Source organism: Panulirus ornatus, chromosome 28 (genome assembly GCF_036320965.1).
Source record: "Panulirus ornatus isolate Po-2019 chromosome 28, ASM3632096v1, whole genome shotgun sequence".
Classification (NCBI taxonomy): domain Eukaryota; kingdom Metazoa; phylum Arthropoda; class Malacostraca; order Decapoda; family Palinuridae; genus Panulirus; species Panulirus ornatus.
In genome coordinates, this window is record NC_092251.1 from 11,770,883 (window position 1) to 11,790,980 (window position 20,098).

The window sequence follows — 20,098 nt, forward strand, 5'->3', positions numbered from 1 at the left end:
CGATATCAAAGAATCGTTTCATTTCTCGTCGTTGTACTGGCTTCAGGGCTGTCACTGACATCCTGCACTGGATAACGAGAGCAAAATCTAAACGAGTTTAACGAGACTTGCTTGATTGTGGGTAAGAATTAGAATTTGCTCTATCAAATCTCAGTGCTCAAACACTCTTCTTCCGCCGGTACGTAAAACCTGTTTGAGATTTATCTATCCATCGTATCCATTCAATTTTTAAACGGATCCATGATCAAGAACAATTTCTCAATTCTTAATTTGATGCACATTTCATGTTCGTCTTTCTAGTGTACCACATGAAATGAATCTAGAGAATTGCAGTGACTTATTACGAGGGATCTGTAACTGACAGAGTTGAAGAAGCTAGACATCCAGACGAATTCTTCGGATTCCACTGCAGCAGGTGAGGGCTCTAATCCATTTGCCTCAGAAAGCTTGTGGTCATCACTGGCGGGAAAACCTACAGATGAGTCTCTTGTCGAAGCTTGAGACGACCTATTGGGGAAGCAAGAGACCCTACAGATGAGTCTCTTGTCGAAGCTTGAGACGACCTATTGGGGAAGCAAGAGACCCTTTTACTGCTGCGGGAGAGTTACCTGTTGCCTTGTAATAGTGAACAGGTTGGAGGAGCTCCTAGAGGGTTAGAGCGACAAACACAGAGAAGAATGAAGGAGCGAAGAAATCGAGTCTTTCGAACTCCGTGGAAAAAGAAGTTTCACATCGCGAGACATGGCCCGACTCTCTGCCGTTACAAAACTTGGGACCAAATGTTCCCTCTAGTTTTATGAGTCTCTCATGGAGTTTCCGTGGCGCTCTTATTGCTTCATAAAAACTCTCCAGCAGCGCAATAAACCCAGCGAGACAATCACCTGGACGAGGCGTAAAAGCGTTGCGAGAATATATTAGCTTTTTCTCTGACGAGCTTATGCATTTGGTTATCACCCATAAGGCCATCATACGATCAATCACAGTCGAGGCGGACCTGGAATGTGAAAACAGTCCCTCTCTCGCTGGACTTACGCTGGCTGTATTTTGCTCTGAGTTGCAAGTAGTCGAAAGAACACGAGGACTTGAGAAATCGTCATCATTTTTCTTATGATTTTTAGAAATTTGACACAACTTGTGATTTTTTCTTTTTCGACAAAAGACTTTGTTATCATTCCAGATTTTATATTTCTTTCTTTTTTTTTTTGATGGAGTCTTTGATGATTTTGATTGAGGTTTAATCCTCCACAACTTCAAAATCCTGAACAAAAATTCTGTACTACGATTGAGCTTCCATCTTCACCATTCCTCCACCACAGTCACCACCAGAGCTCTGGCGCTCCTTCGTCCCTCTACCAACACAAGTTATTCAGTATAAACAACATTATCCTTCCACCAACACCACCACCAGTCATCACCATCATCAACCCTCCACTACCATCATCCCGTCACCAACCGCCAGTCATCCATCCTCACCACCACCCGGTCATCACCACCACCGTCCTTCTGTTACTGTCATCCCTTCTCCACCACCAATCACCCAGCATCCCCGCCATTGCCCATAAGGTCACACAACTCTCACCATACGTACTTCTGGCGTTATTTCCCTCGCTATCAACCACTCTCACGCCATCTATCATCCTCAAGCACTTCAATTCCAAGCACATTCGCCCTCTTCCTTTCCCTTGCCTTCAAAAGCCGAAGACTCACACACATACAACACTACTGAGGCGCCTTTACCTTCAAATATATGCATCTTTCTCCTCACAAACACGGACTTTTCCCACGACACGCTTCTGCAGAACTTCGAACCTTATAACCGTCTCTATCACCCTGTAACCCACCTCAGTGCTTCTGGCTCTATCCACTGCTATGTCTACTTCGAGGTTCCTAAAGTACCGTAATTCACTCATATCATTCAAAACTGAATCCACACAAACCATCTTGTCTAGCCGTCCTATCAATTTTCAACTTTCTCCATGTACGTCAGCCTCTGAAAAATTGGGAGTCCTATCTAGACATCGAAATTTCTTAACTTCCGAACAGTTGCTCTATCTATACAAAGGATTGATGCGTCCTTATATAGAGCCCTGCTCTCACATCTGGGGTGGTTCTAGCTCTGCATCCTTACTTGACAGAGCTGAGTCGAACGTGGTCCAACTGATAAACTCTTCTAGACTAACTTCAAAACATTACCCACTTACCCTGCGCAGGAATGGTGGTTCACCTTTCCTCTTCTATAGGTACATCTTCAGTTTCTGCTCTCGGGAGCTGGGTGCTTGTGCGCCGCAACCACTAGCTAGACCACGCAATACTCGGCAAGCCGCTGAGTGACATGATGACTGTTTAGCCCTTGGCAACTTAAGGGTGGGCCGCTTTGATGACCGTTTCTTTCCTTACACCTCGAAGCTTTGGAACTCTTCACCCACTACTGTCTTTCCTAACTACTATGGCCTGGCACATTTTGTTAGACAGGTTTTTGACTTTTTCCAAACTATTTAAAAACCTTCCCTTGTCACCTCTTTTTCCCTTTCATAAACCTCTCTATATTTCAATTAAGCCCCGCCTTGATGTGGGCTTGTATCCGTGACTGGGGCCTTCAGTGTTAAAGAAAAAAATAAAGCTGGTTGCAGTGGGATGAGTCTGGACCCCAGCCCTAACCCCGTGAAAAACTTTGTTTCTTTGAGTGAATTCTATGCTCCTGGCGAATTTAGAAGGATGAAGGACTCTCTCTCCTCCTCTTTTTGCCGATGCTGGCGCACTGGTCATGTGTCCAATTAGTTTGTATCGTCCAATTAACTTACTATCTGTCGTTGTAAAAATTGATGGAAACCCTTTTTTGGGATAAAACTATTCTCAGCAAGGTTTTCGACAGAATCGCTCACGTCTGGCAAGTCTGCTTCATTTCTTTTATGGTAGAATCAACATGAATATTGAAAGTAAAGCAGTTGACGTCATCTATTTAGATTTTCAAAAAGCATTTGATAAAGTTCCTTATCAAAGGTCTGAAGCTAAAGCTTAGTCAAATGGTATAGATGGAGTTGTACTTCAGTGGTTGGGAAGTTGGTTGACTGGCCTTCAACAAAGAGAAGTGATGCTGAATGGTCAAGCCTCAGAAAGGTTCGACGTAACAAGTGGTGTGCCACAGGGATCTGTCTTGGGACCAATTCTCTTTCTCTTCCGTATTAATGATGATAATGGGCTGCTTTACAAGATTATCAACATTCGCATGCGATGTTATAATATGAAATAAATCTAAAATTGAAGTTGAACTTCATCAACTTCAAACAGAGACAAACTAATGGACAGGGTTCAGAGGTGACAAATGAATTTTGATACTGATAAGTCTTAAAGCAATAGAAACGAAACATCAAACTACGATAGATTTTGTGTTGAGCTGCAGAGTTAAATGACGAATAAGGCTCCAGTGTTAATTAATCTCTAGTGACCTAAATACAAGTAAACAGTGCACAGAAGCAGGGAAAAGAGCGAAAAAAAAAGGAAATCTTGGATGTAAAGGAAGTATTTTCGAATTTCACATTTTGAAAATCATCCTCGCTCTTTACAGTCCACTGTGACGTTCCTGTGTGGAATATTGTGTCCAACTTTGGTCACCGTACTTGAAAAAAGACACTTACAGAATGGAGAGAGTTAAGCATCGAGTTACAAGATGTTTCCCTGGCTGGGAAACAAGTCCAGTGAGAACGGAATTAAAATGACTTAAATTTATTCAGCTCAGAAAAAGAGAAGATTAAGAGTTGATCTAATATAGGTACTCAAAATTATCAAAAGTTTTGATAGTCTTAATCTAATAAGGTCTTTAAGGCTTGATTTGTCTGATCAAACCCATAGTAATAATAGAAAACTCGTGGGCAAACGTTTTAACTCGAATTAAGCGAATTACTCGTTCTTCAATTAAAGCAGTTGGGAGTAGCACTATAGTGACATTTAAAAATGGACTTGATAAATAATTCTCTTCAAATCCAAGGCTAACAACTACACCTTCTATGTCACATGAACTGTTATCAGGTTTTCCTCATTGCATCATCAGCATGCTATTCTATACTTCCTTTCTAATCTGTGAGTTTCTCGTATCTTCCACTATCAAAGACAGCCTCGAAAGGACCCAGTGGTCTACTGCTGTTTCCATTCCCTTGCAAATCTATGTCTACTGCTCCGCCTCGAAGAAATGAGTTGTGATACCCACGCTATAACATGACTCCTGTACCTCTCAACATTGGCTCGAAGTCGTCCAAGCTTCGTAGCAATCTACACTACCAAGACCCTCGACATAAGAAAGGAAGTTCCCGTTTGGCGTCGGGATGTCAAAAATGACACCTTGGGCCATATCTGGGCCAAGCACTCCTTTCATACACCGTCGATCTGCCGTCTGCTCCCAGTGATGCGTAGGATGTAACGGGTGTTGCGAAGATACATAGGGTCTCAGAAAGAGGACGGATGTGTTGGAGGAAGGATCTGACTGAAATTTCATCGTCCTTTTAATCTAAATGACACTAACCAAGATACCCCATCGACCACCTCTCCTCCCAGCAGAAAACCTGTGTTTTAAGATACGTCAGGTCATAGTTACTGGGAAAGAAATGAGAGGGTTTAGAGTTCCAAAGCTTCGAAGTACAAGGAAGGAAACAGTGTTGAATGAAGCCAATCATCAAGCCCTACCACTCACCAGCGCCATCCACCACAACAATCCAGTGTCTCAGTTCCAACGTGACTCTGCTCTTCAGTCCCCCACAGCAACGTTGCCCCTCACCTTCAGAGCAACTTTGTCTCTCAACTCCAGATGAGCATAACGCAGGGGATTTAAGTCTAAGACAATCACAAAACGCTCCATGACCTGTTCTGCAAATCTGCCCCCAAATTACATCTAAACTCTTCGTCAATTCCACAGGACTGAGATCGGCCATCCGAACGAAACGCCAGTCGACTCATGAGAAAAAAGAATAATGTCTGGCGAGAATGATCAAGTTTAGCCACTTCTAACGCGCCTTAAAGAAGTGACGGCCGTTATCATCCAAAGCCGAACATCGGGGACGACACCAAGAGCCAACACAACTTGTGTATTCTTATTCACATTCTTAGTCCTGTCTCTCATTCATGTTCCTGATGACTGACACCTTGATCCACACGTAGTCTGTCCCTCAAGCATAGTGCGCGTCCTGCGAGACGCGAGCTCCACTATTTAACTATAAGAGTCAGTTGACTATTGTGTTATTGTATTAGGATACACCCTATAATCACCTTTGGGTCTCTATCTGGAAGGGACCTAGTGTTAAACAGGACCCTTTTCCATAGACTCTTGTATCTCCAAAGCTGCGCTACGCTCAGTAGTAGGGACAATATGGACCCTTTTATCATTCTATATACAAGATGCTGCTTCAGCATACCTGGATGGCGATATAGACTGCAGTCTTTATATAAAGATATTTTCCCAAAATGAACTGGATGACCCAGTGCTATGTTAGTTAGTCACGAGCAAATCCAAGACAGAAATATGATATGTCTAGCAACAACTGAGAAATGAGAAGTTTTTCTGTGTTTGTTGAACATTTTGTTGACCATTGATGCGAAGGCTTTAAAAACCTCTGAGTGGAGTGAATTGACTGATGTTCATATGCTTGCTTCCACGTCGTATTATACCGTCGATGTGAAGCATTACGAAACAGATGTAACCCACAGGGGAATGATTGTTAATGAGCATTTGCCCTCTCAATACTGGATTTTACAAATGACGTTTGTGGTGATGAAATATAGCGCGCGCGCGCGTGTGTGTGTGTGTGTGTGTGTGTGTGCTATAACTATTCATGTGTTTAGGAAAGAGAGTTTTACACTGGCGTTGCCCCATCTCGTAACCTTTTATATTGTGTGAGTGTGTCTTGACTCGTGTGTGTGTGTGTGTGTGTGTGTGTGTGTGTGTGTGTGTGTGTGTGTGTGTGTGTGTGTGTGTGTGTGTGTGTGTGTGTGCGTGTGTGTGTGTTAGTACTGATAAGCGGTGAAACATGAGAGATATAAAAGTGCTGAGATCGCGGGGCTGCTGCTATCATACACCTCAAAGGGTGAGTCAGGAAGGAGAGGATCGTTAAGTGTGCTGCAGCAGCGCAGATCAAAGGCAGCGAGAGGGCACCGAGGAGGAGGAGGAAGAGGAGGAGGAGGTGTCCTGGATGGCGCGCGGCGTGAAAGCGAATAATAAAACACAGAAAGAGAGAGAGTCGGGGGCGCTCGGGTGTTCTCAGAGGCTCTTAAAGACTGTAGGAAACTGGAGGACAGGAGGGGGCGCTGAACGCGCGCCTCTCGCCAAGTTCCGTGGGATGAAAGAGCAGGAGGTGTCGGAAACGCTCCAGCCAACGGATGAAAATGCAGGAGAGTGTAGAACTGAGCGTCGCAGTGGCGCCCGGCCGGACTATGATGGACAGCAGGAAGGCAAGAAAGAGGATGCAGAGATTCTGCCTTCAGAGAGGAGAGAAGTTCAGCGATTATGGATCTAATGACTGAACTGTTCAGCAGAACGGCCTCCTTCCCAGGGATAAGGACAGGGGAAGAGGGAAGGAGATGGGAAGATCCAAGACGAACACTTCCTGCAGTGGTGGTGTTGTAGGTTAAAGGATGTAAGAGGGTAAAGGAAGGATTGAAATGTAATGAGAAACAAAACTGTTGAAAAGTATTTCGATCATAATATCACGAATTTATTTATTCCATTTCAGAAGTTTCTTTCAATGTTTTCATCATTTATTCCTTGTTTATGAATAATTCTTCTTGAATACCAGTTATCTGTTTATTTTACTTAACATCCTGGACATAAACAGGGAATTATCTTTCTCTGTTTCGAAAAGTCCTTCTTTTGGGGAATATATGAAGAGGGGAAATAGTCTGCACGTATTCTTGTGCCCAGATCTTTTAATAACATCTCAGAACATATACTGAAAATTTGAGACACCAACTTGAAAGTTATTTTCTATTGCACATCTTTTCTTGCTAGCGAATCTATTAATTCATTTTCGTAAAACACATCGTTCAATGACTTTAAAACTTTGACGCATTTCGTACGTTTGATTTCGAGGAAAGTTTTTGATTTTGGTAAAAACTGAAACTTTTGTCTAAATGATTTATGTAAGGATAATCCGCCTTTTCACCTCATCCCAAATAACACACACACCATTTCGAACAGCCAGAGTGTCATAGAAGATAAGATGCGATGGTACAGGCTTACATCCTCCACTCTCTTGGACCTTCTGTATTTCCAACAGTTTCCTGAATAGTATCAAAGTTATGTAAAGATATCTCCTACGTTGGTTTCACTTCGTGATTCCAACTGTCCGTGGTAAAGAACTCCAGGTACGATATCCAAAGTCTTCTTTAAATGGTGTATTCCATAATCATATCTGGGACTCAGCAATATCCTACAATCATATCTGACTGGCAACAGCATCTGGGACTCAGCAATGGGAAATAGAATAGAATATACGATGAAAACCCCATCAGAATTGTATGGTCTAGTGACTGTTCACAAGATGCAAGGAAGCTATGTGTGTTCCGTCTCCTAAGGCCTGACCAGCATCTGTGAGAGTTCAGCGTCTGCATAGATCGTGACCAATAAATATGTAAGAAGGTGTAAGAAATAGGACGAAGAAACGGAAGAAAAGGAGAAGAGAAATGAGAAGAGAAGAAGGGTGAGATCATGGGCAGAGAATAGGAGGAACGAGGAAGACCAGCTGGAACTATTCCTTGTGTCCACTGAAGAGCATCGTCTTTTATCTGTTAAGTCGGTTCTGGGAAGGTACCTCAGAACGCGAGGGATGGCTGTTCACAAATCATCATATACCTCAATGGAATCTTGACCATCAGTCGCCTGGAATTCGCAGAAGCATTAGAGCTGTCCTCAGATAATCATATACTGGCCACTGTGAAAATTCTTCGTTCCATCATTGTGAACTGAAGTGAAACACATCTCTTATCACTCCGCTGAAACACAGAGATTGGAAGGTGATCTTAACGCGTTTCAGTGGTTCAGCTTCCTAGTGAAACTCTTGCTTGTAGCTGTACACAATATACCAAACTCCAGTCTCCAGATGACTAAGATGGATGGATTGCTTCATGATTCTTTACCAACACAATGAATCTCCAGATCAGATCCTGCATCCTAGGATCGAACAGCATTCATGCTGCATAACGAGACTTTCGTCCAGAAAAACTCCCTATGAATATTAGGATCTCTCTCGCTGGTGCGTTGAATGAGTCAGTGGCTATTTCGAGTCCTGTTGCACAATCAAGGGTGGAGAAGGCCTTTAAAAAAACATGAGAGGATTCTCATTGCCCTTCGTACACCAACGCTCAAGAAGATCCACAGGGTACAGAAGATAATGTAAAGTATACGGTTAATGAAAGTCTCCGACTCTCTCTCTCTCTCTCTCTCTCTCTCTCTCTCTCTCTCTCTCTCTCTCTCTCTCTCTCTCTCTCTCTCTCTCTCTCTCTCTCTCTCTCTCTCTCTCTCTCTCTCTCTCTCTCTCTCTCTCCTCTAACCAACTGAGTTTTCCACCATATTCTACTTTTCACCTGCCTTACTCCGGTGCCCTTCCTTCAACTTTCGCCTGCCTCCCATCTTACCTCCCCCCAACTTTTCTTTCCTTCATGATTCCCTTCTTTTTATCTTTCTTCCTTTTAGTCTTAACATTACTCTACCGTATCTTCCCTCCACACCGCCCTGCATTCGCCTACTCCATCCTCCACCCTGGTCACCTTCCGCCTCTCCTCCCACCCAAGGACCATCATATGTGTACAGTGACCCTCAGTTCAGCCACCCTCCTACCCACTCCAACACAACCCCGTCTGCCAGCCATACATATGGGCCACATCTCGTCCTCCCCTCGCCAGGACAGACTCCTGTATAGTCACGTCTAATTTCCCTTTTCCCCTCGAAGGCTAAGTCCTCCTCCCTCACTCGTCCTATTCAGCTGGCAGAAGAATCCTAACAACAAGTAGTTATTTATATGTCTCCCCTTCCTGAGGTCTCTCTGTACCCAGCTGGTCAAGTGTCTCCATAGCTTGACCCCTCGATGTCAACAACTAAGTAGAGGGGAGAGATGCTCTCACTCCCCTCTCACTGCTACGTCCGCTTCTCTTCCCCTCAAGAAAATTAAAGCCTGATCAAAGAAAAGAAAATTCCAAAAGACCACGATTTCTTTTTTCCCCTCCTTTGGTTCTCAGTTTATCCCTATCTTAAAAGAGAGAGGTCGAGCCTTGGGATGACTGGAGGCTGATGGGATTTGTCCCGTGAGACATTAAAGTTAATCAGATCTTTCCTTCCCTCGGGTCGCCAGGAAGGCTTCTCGTGGAGACAATGGAGAGGGACAGTATGGAAAATCTCCCTCATGCTTCTCTTGGTAATCAGATCATATAGGATTTGGGTAACGATAAGGAGAGAGGGTTGTCATGTAAGGTGGGCAGCGCATGAGATGATGCCAATGTGAGGTGTGTTATATGGATACGTAATGAGATTTGTTTGATATCATCTGTATGTACAATATCTACCATGCGCATATACTTCAAGGTATACACAACACTGTAGCAGTTGCAGCAACAACACCAATAACATACACACAGACACACACACACTCACACACACACAGGCCAGTTTTATGACAGTTTCCCGTCACTGTCGACAGTGTTACCTTCCTCCAATATAAAAAGCCACCATGGCTGGCAACACTGTCAGAGGCAGAGGCTCCGGCGTCCGTACCGGAGAGCTTGACTGATGTGTGTCTGTAGAACCCAAATTACATTATCAAAATCCATAATTTTTACCGTCATCATCATGGATCACCAGCTGGAGAGTTTTTCCTGATAACTGAAGTGTATAGTCGGGGAATAATTATCGTGTTTAATATGTTGGATGAAAGGGAGAGCTGTGTTTGACTGGGTGATGTCGACCAGACTCACTTTGATCCCTGCATGATGTCGACCAGACCCACTTTGATCCTTGCATGACAAGTGCATCAGCTGCTGGCGAATGTTTTGGCTTTTGTTATACCCGCTATGCTCATGCTTATGGTTAATACCTTTAGGTTTATGCCTTCTATCTGTCTATTTCACTGTAGCTGTAGACCTTCTATATGATAGACATGATCTCTCACTTTATCCAATTGCATCTAGAGCCTTTTTCAATCAGTCGAACCCCAAAATCACAGCTGTTCTGTTACATTATATAATATACTCACCTCTCATACATGCCTCAATATGGCATCCTTCTGTTCGTGTTTCTCAGGCCATTTCCTATGGTGTGTCTCTCACTTTATCCAATTGCTTCTAGAGCCCCTTTCAGTCAGTCGAACCCCAAAATCACGGCTGTTCCATTGCATTATATAATATACTCACCTCTCATACATGCCTCAATATGGCATCCTTCTTCTCGTGTTTCTCAGGCCATTTCCTACGGCGTGTACTTTCTCCCAACTCTCTGACACATTGTAGGTGTCAACATGTCTTCAACATTTCACCGGAATTTGAAGCTCAAGGATTGTTGTGGACGTATTTTCTTCCCCCTTTACCCCACTTCAGTTTTCGTCTCGTGGGTACGGAGGGGAGGACATACAGCTGGCTAAGTGAGTGGCAGAAGAGACTAACGTGTGTAGGGGCAGAGAGTGAGTACATGCTATGAATCATTCCCTAGTTAGTATATTAGACGTGAGTCTGAGGAGAGCTTTGCGTGTGGTGGACTCCAACATTTGTATATTTAGCTGTTTCCCCTCATGATATGGGTTATTTCTCTGTTAGTAAAGTTGCTACATATTTCTGTCTGTTAGTCACAGTGTTGATATATACTTTTGTGTATTAGTAACGGTCTTGTTATAAATATCTGTGTGTTAGTAACGGCCTTGATATATTTTTCTGTGTGTTAGTAACGGTCTTGCTATACATTTCTGTGTGTTAGTAACGGTCTTGCTATACATTTCTTTGTGTTAGTAACGGTCTTGCTATACATGTTAGTAACGGTCTTGTTATACATTGTGTTAGTAACGGTCTTGCGATACATGTTAGTAACGGTCTTGTTATTCATTTCCGTGTGTTAGTAACGGTCTTGCTATACATTTCTGTGTGTTAGTAACGGTCTTGCTATACATTTCTTTGTGTTAGTAACGGTCTTGCTATACATGTTAGTAACGGTCTTGTTATACATTGTGTTAGTAACGGTCTTGCGATACATGTTAGTAACGGTCTTGTTATACATTTCCGTGTGTTAGTAACGGTCTTGCCATACATTTCTGTGTGTTAGTAACGGTCTTGCTACACATTTCTTATTTAGTGATCCAATGAGGAAAGGCTGTGGCCTGTGGAGTCTGTCAGGTCAATCGGTCACTACCTGGCACAACACTGTGGCTGTGTGGTTGAACAGCTGATCATCAGTTTTGCCACATCTTGTTATACCACTGTGGCTGTATGGCCGTCCCAGCTGGTTATCAGCTTGGCCACAGCATGATACACCACTGTGGCTCTATGGTCGTCCCTGCTGGTCGTCAACTTGGCCACAGCTTGGTACATCACTGTGGCTATATGGTCATCCCTGCTGGTCGTCAACTTGGCCACAGCTTGGTACATCACTGTGGCTATATGGTCATCCTAGCTGGTCGACAATTTGGCCACAGCATGATACACCACTGTGGCTGTATGGTCGTCCCAACTGGTCGTCAGTTTGGCCACAGCATGATACACCACTGTGGCTATATGGTCGTCCCAGCTGGTCGTCAGCTTGGCCACAGCTTGATACACCACTGTGGCTATATGGTCGTCCTAGCTGGTCGACAATTTGGCCACAGCATGATACACCACTGTGGCTATATGGTCGTCCCAGCTGGTCGACATTTAGCCATAGCATGATACATCACTGTAGCTATATGGTCGTCCTAGCTGGTCGTCAGCTTGGCCACAGCATGATACACCACTGTGGCTGTATGGTCGTCGCAGCTGGTCGCCAGCTTGGCCACAGCTTGGTACACTACTGTGGCTATATGGTCGTCCCAGCTGGTCGTCAGCTTGGCCACAGCTTGGTACACCACTGTGGCTGTATGGTCGTCCCAGCTGGTCGTTAGTTGGCCACAGCTTGGTACATCACTGTGGCTATATGGTCGTCCCAGGTGGTCATCAGCATGGCCACAGCATGTTAGACTACTGTGGCTATATGGTCGTCCCAACTAGTCGACAATTTGGCCACAGCATGATACACCACTGTGGCTGTATGGTCGTCCCAGCTGGTACTCAGTTTGGCCATAGCTTAGCACACCGCTGTGGCTGTGTTCAGTCAGGGGCATCTGCATATGCAAATGTTATCTGTGTGTTCCTGGACCTGGTCTTATATGACGACACTCCAGAGGATTTGTCCCAGCAGTGATTCCAGGAGACTGAGGCATTCACAGGGGTCATTTGAATAACCAACACCTACTCAAACTCTCTCATATTCCATATGAACAGCTTGATGGCGCCAGAGTGACTAAAAGGACCAGTTCTACTGAGGTAGAGGCTGGAAGTTCGGGTTCTGATCCTACTTGCCTCACAGGGTGAACCTGCAGCTCACTGCATATGTCCACATGATAGCGAAATCAAAGAGGATCATAAGTAATGCCAGCTACATTATTCCTGTGTATGCTAGTGACCACGAATGTAACATCAGTAGTTCATACAATTTTACTGAATATGTAATTTTTTTATACATGTGGCACAACACGTTTCGTGGAGACAATCCACTTCATCAGGTAACAGTACTTAACAAAGTTATCTAAATCCCAATATACATATATATATATATATATATATATATATATATATATATATATATATATATATATATATATATATATATATATATATATATATATATATGTATATATATATATATATATATATATATATATATATATATATATATATATATATATATATATATATATATATATATATGTATATATATATATATATATATATATATATATATATATATATATATATATATATATATATATATATATGTATATATATATATCTTTCTTTCTTTCTTTCATACTATTCGCCACTTCCCGCGTTAGCGAGGTAGCATTAAGAACAGAGGACTGGGCCTTTGAGGGAATATCCTCACCTGGCCGCCTTCTCTGTTCCTTCTTTTGGAAAAAAAAATGCAATACCTGCAATATAGGTATTGCATGGAACAGATGAATAGCTGGTCTCTCAGTCTCTATGAAACTGACTGACAGCTTCACCAAGAGACCTTCAATAATGATGGTGTCTGTCGTGAGTGGGCGCCGCGCTGCGCTGCCTCCTACTCCCGCCAGGCTCAGAGTGTCCATGGCAAGATCCTTCTTACCTTGATGGACGCCAGAGGGATGGTAGCAGCTCAGGCCAGCTAGCAGCTCCTGGCTGCAGGAGAAACTTACAAATCACAGCAGCTTTGACACTCAGGGGGGAGCCTGTCTGCTGCGGAGGACAGTTTCAAGAGGCCAGGCAGACACATTTTCCTGAAGGCGAGAGGATGGAGAGCATTGTGGATTTCAGATGTCGAGAAAACATTTCTGGCGAGGTTGGTGTGATGGATGCTGAGAGATCGGAAAGTCTCCTTGAAGGACAGGCAACTTACGGGAGCTCTGAGGTAGTAAGAAAGAGAGCTTGCAGATGAGGTGATGACCTTTGGCAGCTAGCGTTAACATGTGAACTATGGACATGGAAGACACAAATGAAGTGGAAATAAAGCCTCAGTATCTGGTTGAGAAGTGGAGAACCTAGAAAGACTTAGATGTGGAGAAAGTCGCGTTCGATGGAGAGAAAGTGAAAGACGACTTTTTAATCAAGTTTGAACGCGTGTAAAGGACAAGGACGGAGGAGGATGAGAAAGAAAGTGTTTATAAATGGGGGGGAAAAAAGGAAAGAAGAATGAGGTGGATAGACAGAGAGAGAGCGAGGGAGATACGCCAATGAGAGGATGGCTATGTTGATCGCCAAAAGGGATAGGAGACGAGCCGGGAAAGCGGTGCTCGAAGGGAATGTTTGACCCACTGTCAAAGTATACATGTGGACCTCACCGATACCTGAACCATAACACTGAGTGCAAATATGAACACATAATATTTCTCGATAATCAATGCGAGATCATCAATATAGGAATATTTAAAATACGTTGATTCATATTAGTTGAATAATAGATCCACAGGTTGAATAATATATCCTGCTCTCGTAGCCTTGATAAATATTTCTCATCACGTGACGTTCTGCTATACAAGAGCATGGTAATCTAAGCTGGATTTATCATGAGCCAAAAGTTTTACTCCAACATGACTTCTAAGAAGATTGCCATAAATAACCCCAAACAATGGAAAGAAACGAAGGACGAAGTGCCAGGTTACGTTCTGGCAGAGTTATCGTACGTAATATCGAACTTGTGAACAGCGTGGATCGGAAATGAAAAATGTTAGACAGTCCAAAACAAAAACCTGTGATTGGCTGGAGAAAAGAATTAATCTTACAGATATCGTCAACCAATCACAGAACTGATCGAGAAAATATTCAGACAGACAGGAATAACGATTACATAAACGAAAACTTCCTGCAATATTTTCAGGCGAGCGACATGACTCTCAAGGCTGTAACAACTTGTCTATCCCAGCTTGCTGCTATCCAGTCACACAGCGTTAAGTGACCCTGACATGATTAAAGGCCAGAGGTGGGCGAGAGGACGTGCTGATGTAATGGGTCGCAGGAGGGGAAGTGTGGACCTGAATACATTGCCAGACAGAGGCCAAGATATTTCAAAATATGGCTTTAACAGGCAATCTAGTCGGGTAGATTAATGCTGTGGTATCAATTATAAAGGACCGACTTGCTCAGTGCTGTAGGCACCTCAAAGAAGTGTTTTTGAGAGTTGATTATATATATATATATATATATATATATATATATATATATATATATATATATATATATATATATATATATATATATATATATATACCAAATGGCGTCCTAGCTTCGTCTCTTCTATGTACATCAACTGACTTATATATCTCTCTTGTGTCTCCCTTGATTATGTGATTATTACACGAAAGTGCACTTGGGAACTTATCGTGTTTCATTTTCCCCGTGGACTCATAGGATATATATATATATATATATATATATATTATATATATATATATATATATATATATATATATATATATATATATATATATATATATATATATATATATATATATATATATACATTTCTCAGTGGAGTTATTCGCAGCGACAATATCTTGCTTTTTACTGCCTCCCGCCGTCGGTATATGTTGCTTTAAAGCTAAACTCTCTAAAAAAAATATTGTAGAATGTTGAGTCGCTAGATTTATACGCTTCAGCCACCGCTGCTGGCACATGCCATATTTCTTCCTAGTCAATATTATTGGTGAGTTACTGAGGTCATTCACGATATTGAATCGTGCCCTTTCGCAAATGTATGATCCTACGGTTCCTGGTTTTTATCCACAGTGATCAGGGTCTGTAATATACCGTGCATAATTTGTCATATATATACATATATATATATATATATATATATATATATATATATATATATATATATATATATATATATATATATATATATATATATATATATATATATATATATATATATATATATATATATATATATGAAATTAGGATAAAGGTTTCTTTTCCGTGGGCAAAAGAGATCTATAATTTGAATATCAGTGGCTGTAGTATGGCTAGCTTTGATGTAAAAGTCTTTGTTTACAAACATATCCCGCTCGAGGAAACCATCAAAACCCGTACTAACAACCAATTAGCCATACAAACACAGTTCATGGGTTAACTAGGCCTTAGTTTTCAAGGATAATTGTCTTTGTCGTCTAGTGATTTCTTTTTCTCTCTCTCTTCTGTTCAGTGGCGTTACATTTAGGCAACGGATAGTGTAATGATAGGTTGCTTACTCGGTTTAACATTAGCTGATGTATTTCCATGCCACCATGAAGTTAGGGACCTGGAGGAGTGTTCAGTCATACTTGAAACATTGAAACATTGAGAGATGCTTTGTGGAAGGTCTTCAGAAAACATAGTGTGGGAGGAAACGCTACTAGAGGCAGTAAGATGGTTTTATCAAGGTTGTAAGGTATGTGTACGAAAAAGAAGAGAGGAGAGTGAATGGTTTCAAGGGAAGATTGGTCTGCGGCAGGGGAGCGTGATGTCACTATGGTTAATTATTTTGTTTGAAGATGGAGTAGTGAGGGAGTTTAATGCGAGGGTCTTGGAGAGAGGAGCGAGCATGCAGTCTTGGGAAGTAAGTCAGTTGATCGGTTGGGTCTTAGTCTCATCAAATGCCAGAATCTTTATGGCCTGAGACATCGTCAAGACGTGACCCATAATCAAAAACCTCTGACACCTTCCTCAAGTGTTAGATATAATTCTTAAGTTCCCATATACTCCCACTTTAAATATGGCTCAGACTTCTTACATCCCCCAGCTCTTAACCCAATTAGGTAGATTAACGTCTCAAGATATGCGACCAGTAATTTCCAGTGGATGAGTTCCTTGCATGCATCGTATAGTTGCTCACAAGATAAGTAATGACGACATCTATGCAACATTCCCAGATTATGAGAAATGGGTTTTGTCATGTTCATTAGGTTGGGTTTCCAAGACAGAGTGGAGGATATGGCTATATCCAACAAGTTTCTATTATTGCAAGGTTGAAATGCTGTACTTGGAGAGTCATTTGTAAAAAACGAGTTTGATTTAGGGAGAGTTACTGGTAGAAATTGCTTCTTATCTTGTTAGGATATGTTGAGTAGGGGGATAAGGTGGGGGTGCAGTATGTGGATGGCATGGGATAAGAGGTTGTGTCCCGTGGTATGTATGGAGTTTTGGTGAGTGGTAGTGTGTGAGGCATATGGAGGATGTGGTTTGTGACGTGTGGTAGTGTGTGAGGCATATGGAGGATGTGGTTTGTGATGTGTGGTGGCATGTGAGAATGTTTTGTGACAGGATGGTACCATGTAGAGGTGATACGTATGTAGATATTGTGATATGTTGGGAGTTGTGGTAAAATGGGAGAGGTACTACATGTGGTGGAGGGGTGTGGGTGTGGAGGGAAGGACTGTAGTCAACATAAAGTACGTACAATCGGAGGAAGTAGGCAGGATTTGAGTAGACATTTTCACGCTACAATTTTTCACCTCTGTTTAATCCGTGAAGGTTCATGAGAGAGCTATGCACGGGGTATATACAGGCTATTATCCTTGTAGATAAAAGAGAAACAGTAGGATCATATATTCTCGAAAGTGCACATGTTAATCTCCTAAATGACGCCAGTAACTCAACAGTAATTTGGACTACAGAGAAATATTGTGTCCGTCAGCAGTGTTGCTGCCGCTGGGACGCGCACATCTCGTGGCACAACATTTTACAGTAGTTTTTTTAATAGTTTCAAATACGTTGAAATATAGTGAGGCAACGAGGTAGTACAGATTGAGGTAATGTTGATGAGAATGACTATACACACACACACACACACACACACACACACACACACACAAACATACGTGCACATGCACATACCCACACAGGTATATATACATATATATATATATATATGTAATATATATAATACTTCCCACGTATTCCCTGCGTGTCGTGGAAGGCGACTAAAAGGGGAGGGAGCGGGTGGCGGGAAATCCTCCCCTCTCTATTTTCTAATTTTCCAAAAGAAGGAACAGAGAAGGGGGCCAGGTGAGGATATTCCTTCAAAGGCCCAGTCCACTGTTCTTAACGCTACCTCGCTGACGCGGAAGATGGCGAATAGTATGAAAGGAAATATATATATATATATATATATATATATATATATATATATATATATATATATAGTAATTCGGGTCTATATATTTGGCCTCGCGCCATTAACCTACCCAACTATATCATCCGTAAATGACATGTTTTTTGAAATATGTTGGCCTCTGTCTGGTAATGTATTCAGGTCCACACTTCCCTTCCCGCGGCCCATTACATCCTCTCGCCCACCTCTGGCCTTTAATCATGTCAGGGTCACTTAACGCTGTGTGACCGGATAACAAGCCGAGAGAGACAAGCTGCTGTGGTTGAAAAGAATTTCACCAACACATCAAAAATTTAGATTTTAAATCAGTCTCATTATTTCTTCTGATTATCAAGTCGAGGTACATGCTTTTTTCTTTTCCTTCTTCCATCTTCCGTTGACAAGATGTCTTTACGATGAACATCTTTCAGTGCGTCCAAAATTGTTTGCCGTGAATTCGCTAAGCAGTGTCATTGGTCGATTCACACTGCTCAAAGCCTAGGTGTGATGTACGATAACATTCAATTCCTGGCAGTAAAGCTAGCATTAGGCCTTCGTACTGGTATCGTTGGGAATGACGGAGTGGCGCTTGTCACACAATTGAGGTTGAAGTCCATCTTTTCCTTCGCATTAGATTCAGCTTAAATGATCAAGTTCTTAGATGCTATTCTGGATGGCAGAATATTACGTGACATGATACGGAAGCTGGATAAATCATTTATTTAATCAGAATAGACTTATTGTAACTACTTGATAACTGAGCTTCGATTATCAGGTCACATCCAGTGCTGTCTGCATACATCTTCATGTGTCAGTATCATCTACATGCACCTCCCCATCCAACATGGTGGCTCAAGCGTCCTCTTCGTGCACCACAATCCCGGCTGATCTCCACACGCCCCTGCGTGTTATAGGCCTCCCTCACCCGCCTCCCTCAGATATACTTTCTACACACGAATTCCTTCTGTTCTTTCCACGCATTCATACTATCTCGGAAACCCATCCTTCATATTTTCTCATCTTAGTCACACCTTCTCTCGTTCCGCACGTTTTACGAACATTAAATATTTCTGTGGATCTCGACCACACCCCGAGATGACTGACCCCACTCAACCACACCCCGAGATGACTGACCCCACTCAACCACACCCCGAGATGACTGACCCACTCACCATCACGCGATTCTCCCAAGTGCAGAGCCTTGAGGCAAACCCCTCATCCGTTGTAACACTTCAGAATGTAATTCAATCCTGTTTTATTCTATATATATATTTTGTGTTGCATCACTCATCATCAATTTGACTGAAGATGGGCAGTGTTGATGTGCCCAAAACGTCTCATATATTTCAAGAATAAAGTGAAAATGAATATAGGACATTTATTTCACACTTTACCTGAAGAAACAAAGCGTATGGTGTGAAAAAAAAAAACAGAATTCTAATTGACTTAATACGCACTGGTATTCAAAAATCATTGTACGCAATTCTCTGCTTTCGGAGTTCCAGGGTGAGCCTCCTTTTCAGTATAGGAAGTAAATCTTCACCGTGGTCAACAGTACATACAGAAATGATGGAGCTAGCAATACGTAGCATCGTATTTGATTCAGCAGTCACATGGACGAGGCAAACATATGCAATTGGCTCTGTGAGGCAAGTAGGATCAGAACCCGAACTTCCAGCCTCTACCTCAGTAGAACTGGTCCTTTTAGTCACTCTGGCGCCACCAAGCTGTTCATATGGAATATGAGAGAGTTTGAGTAGGTGTTGGTTATTCAAATGACCCTTGTGAATGCCTCAGTCTCCTGGAATCACTGCTGGGACAAATCCTCTGGAGTGTCGTCATATAAGACCAGGTCCAGGAACACACAGATAACATTTGCATATGCAGATGCCCCTGGCTGAACACAGCCACAGCGGTGTGCTAAGCTATGGCCAAGCTGACGACCAGCTAGGACGACCATATAGCTACAGTGATGTATCATGCTATGGCTAAATGTCGACCAGCTGGGACGACCATACAGCCACAGTGGTGTATCATGCTGTGGCCAAACTGTCGACTAGTTGGGACGACCATACAGCCACAGTAGTGTACCAAGCTGTGGCCAAATTGTCGACCAGCTGGGACGACCATACAGCCACAGTGATGTACCAAGCTGTGGCCAAGCTGACGACCATCTGGGACGACCACGGAGCCATAGAGGTGTAACAGGCTGTGGCTAAGCTTTTAACCAGCTAGATC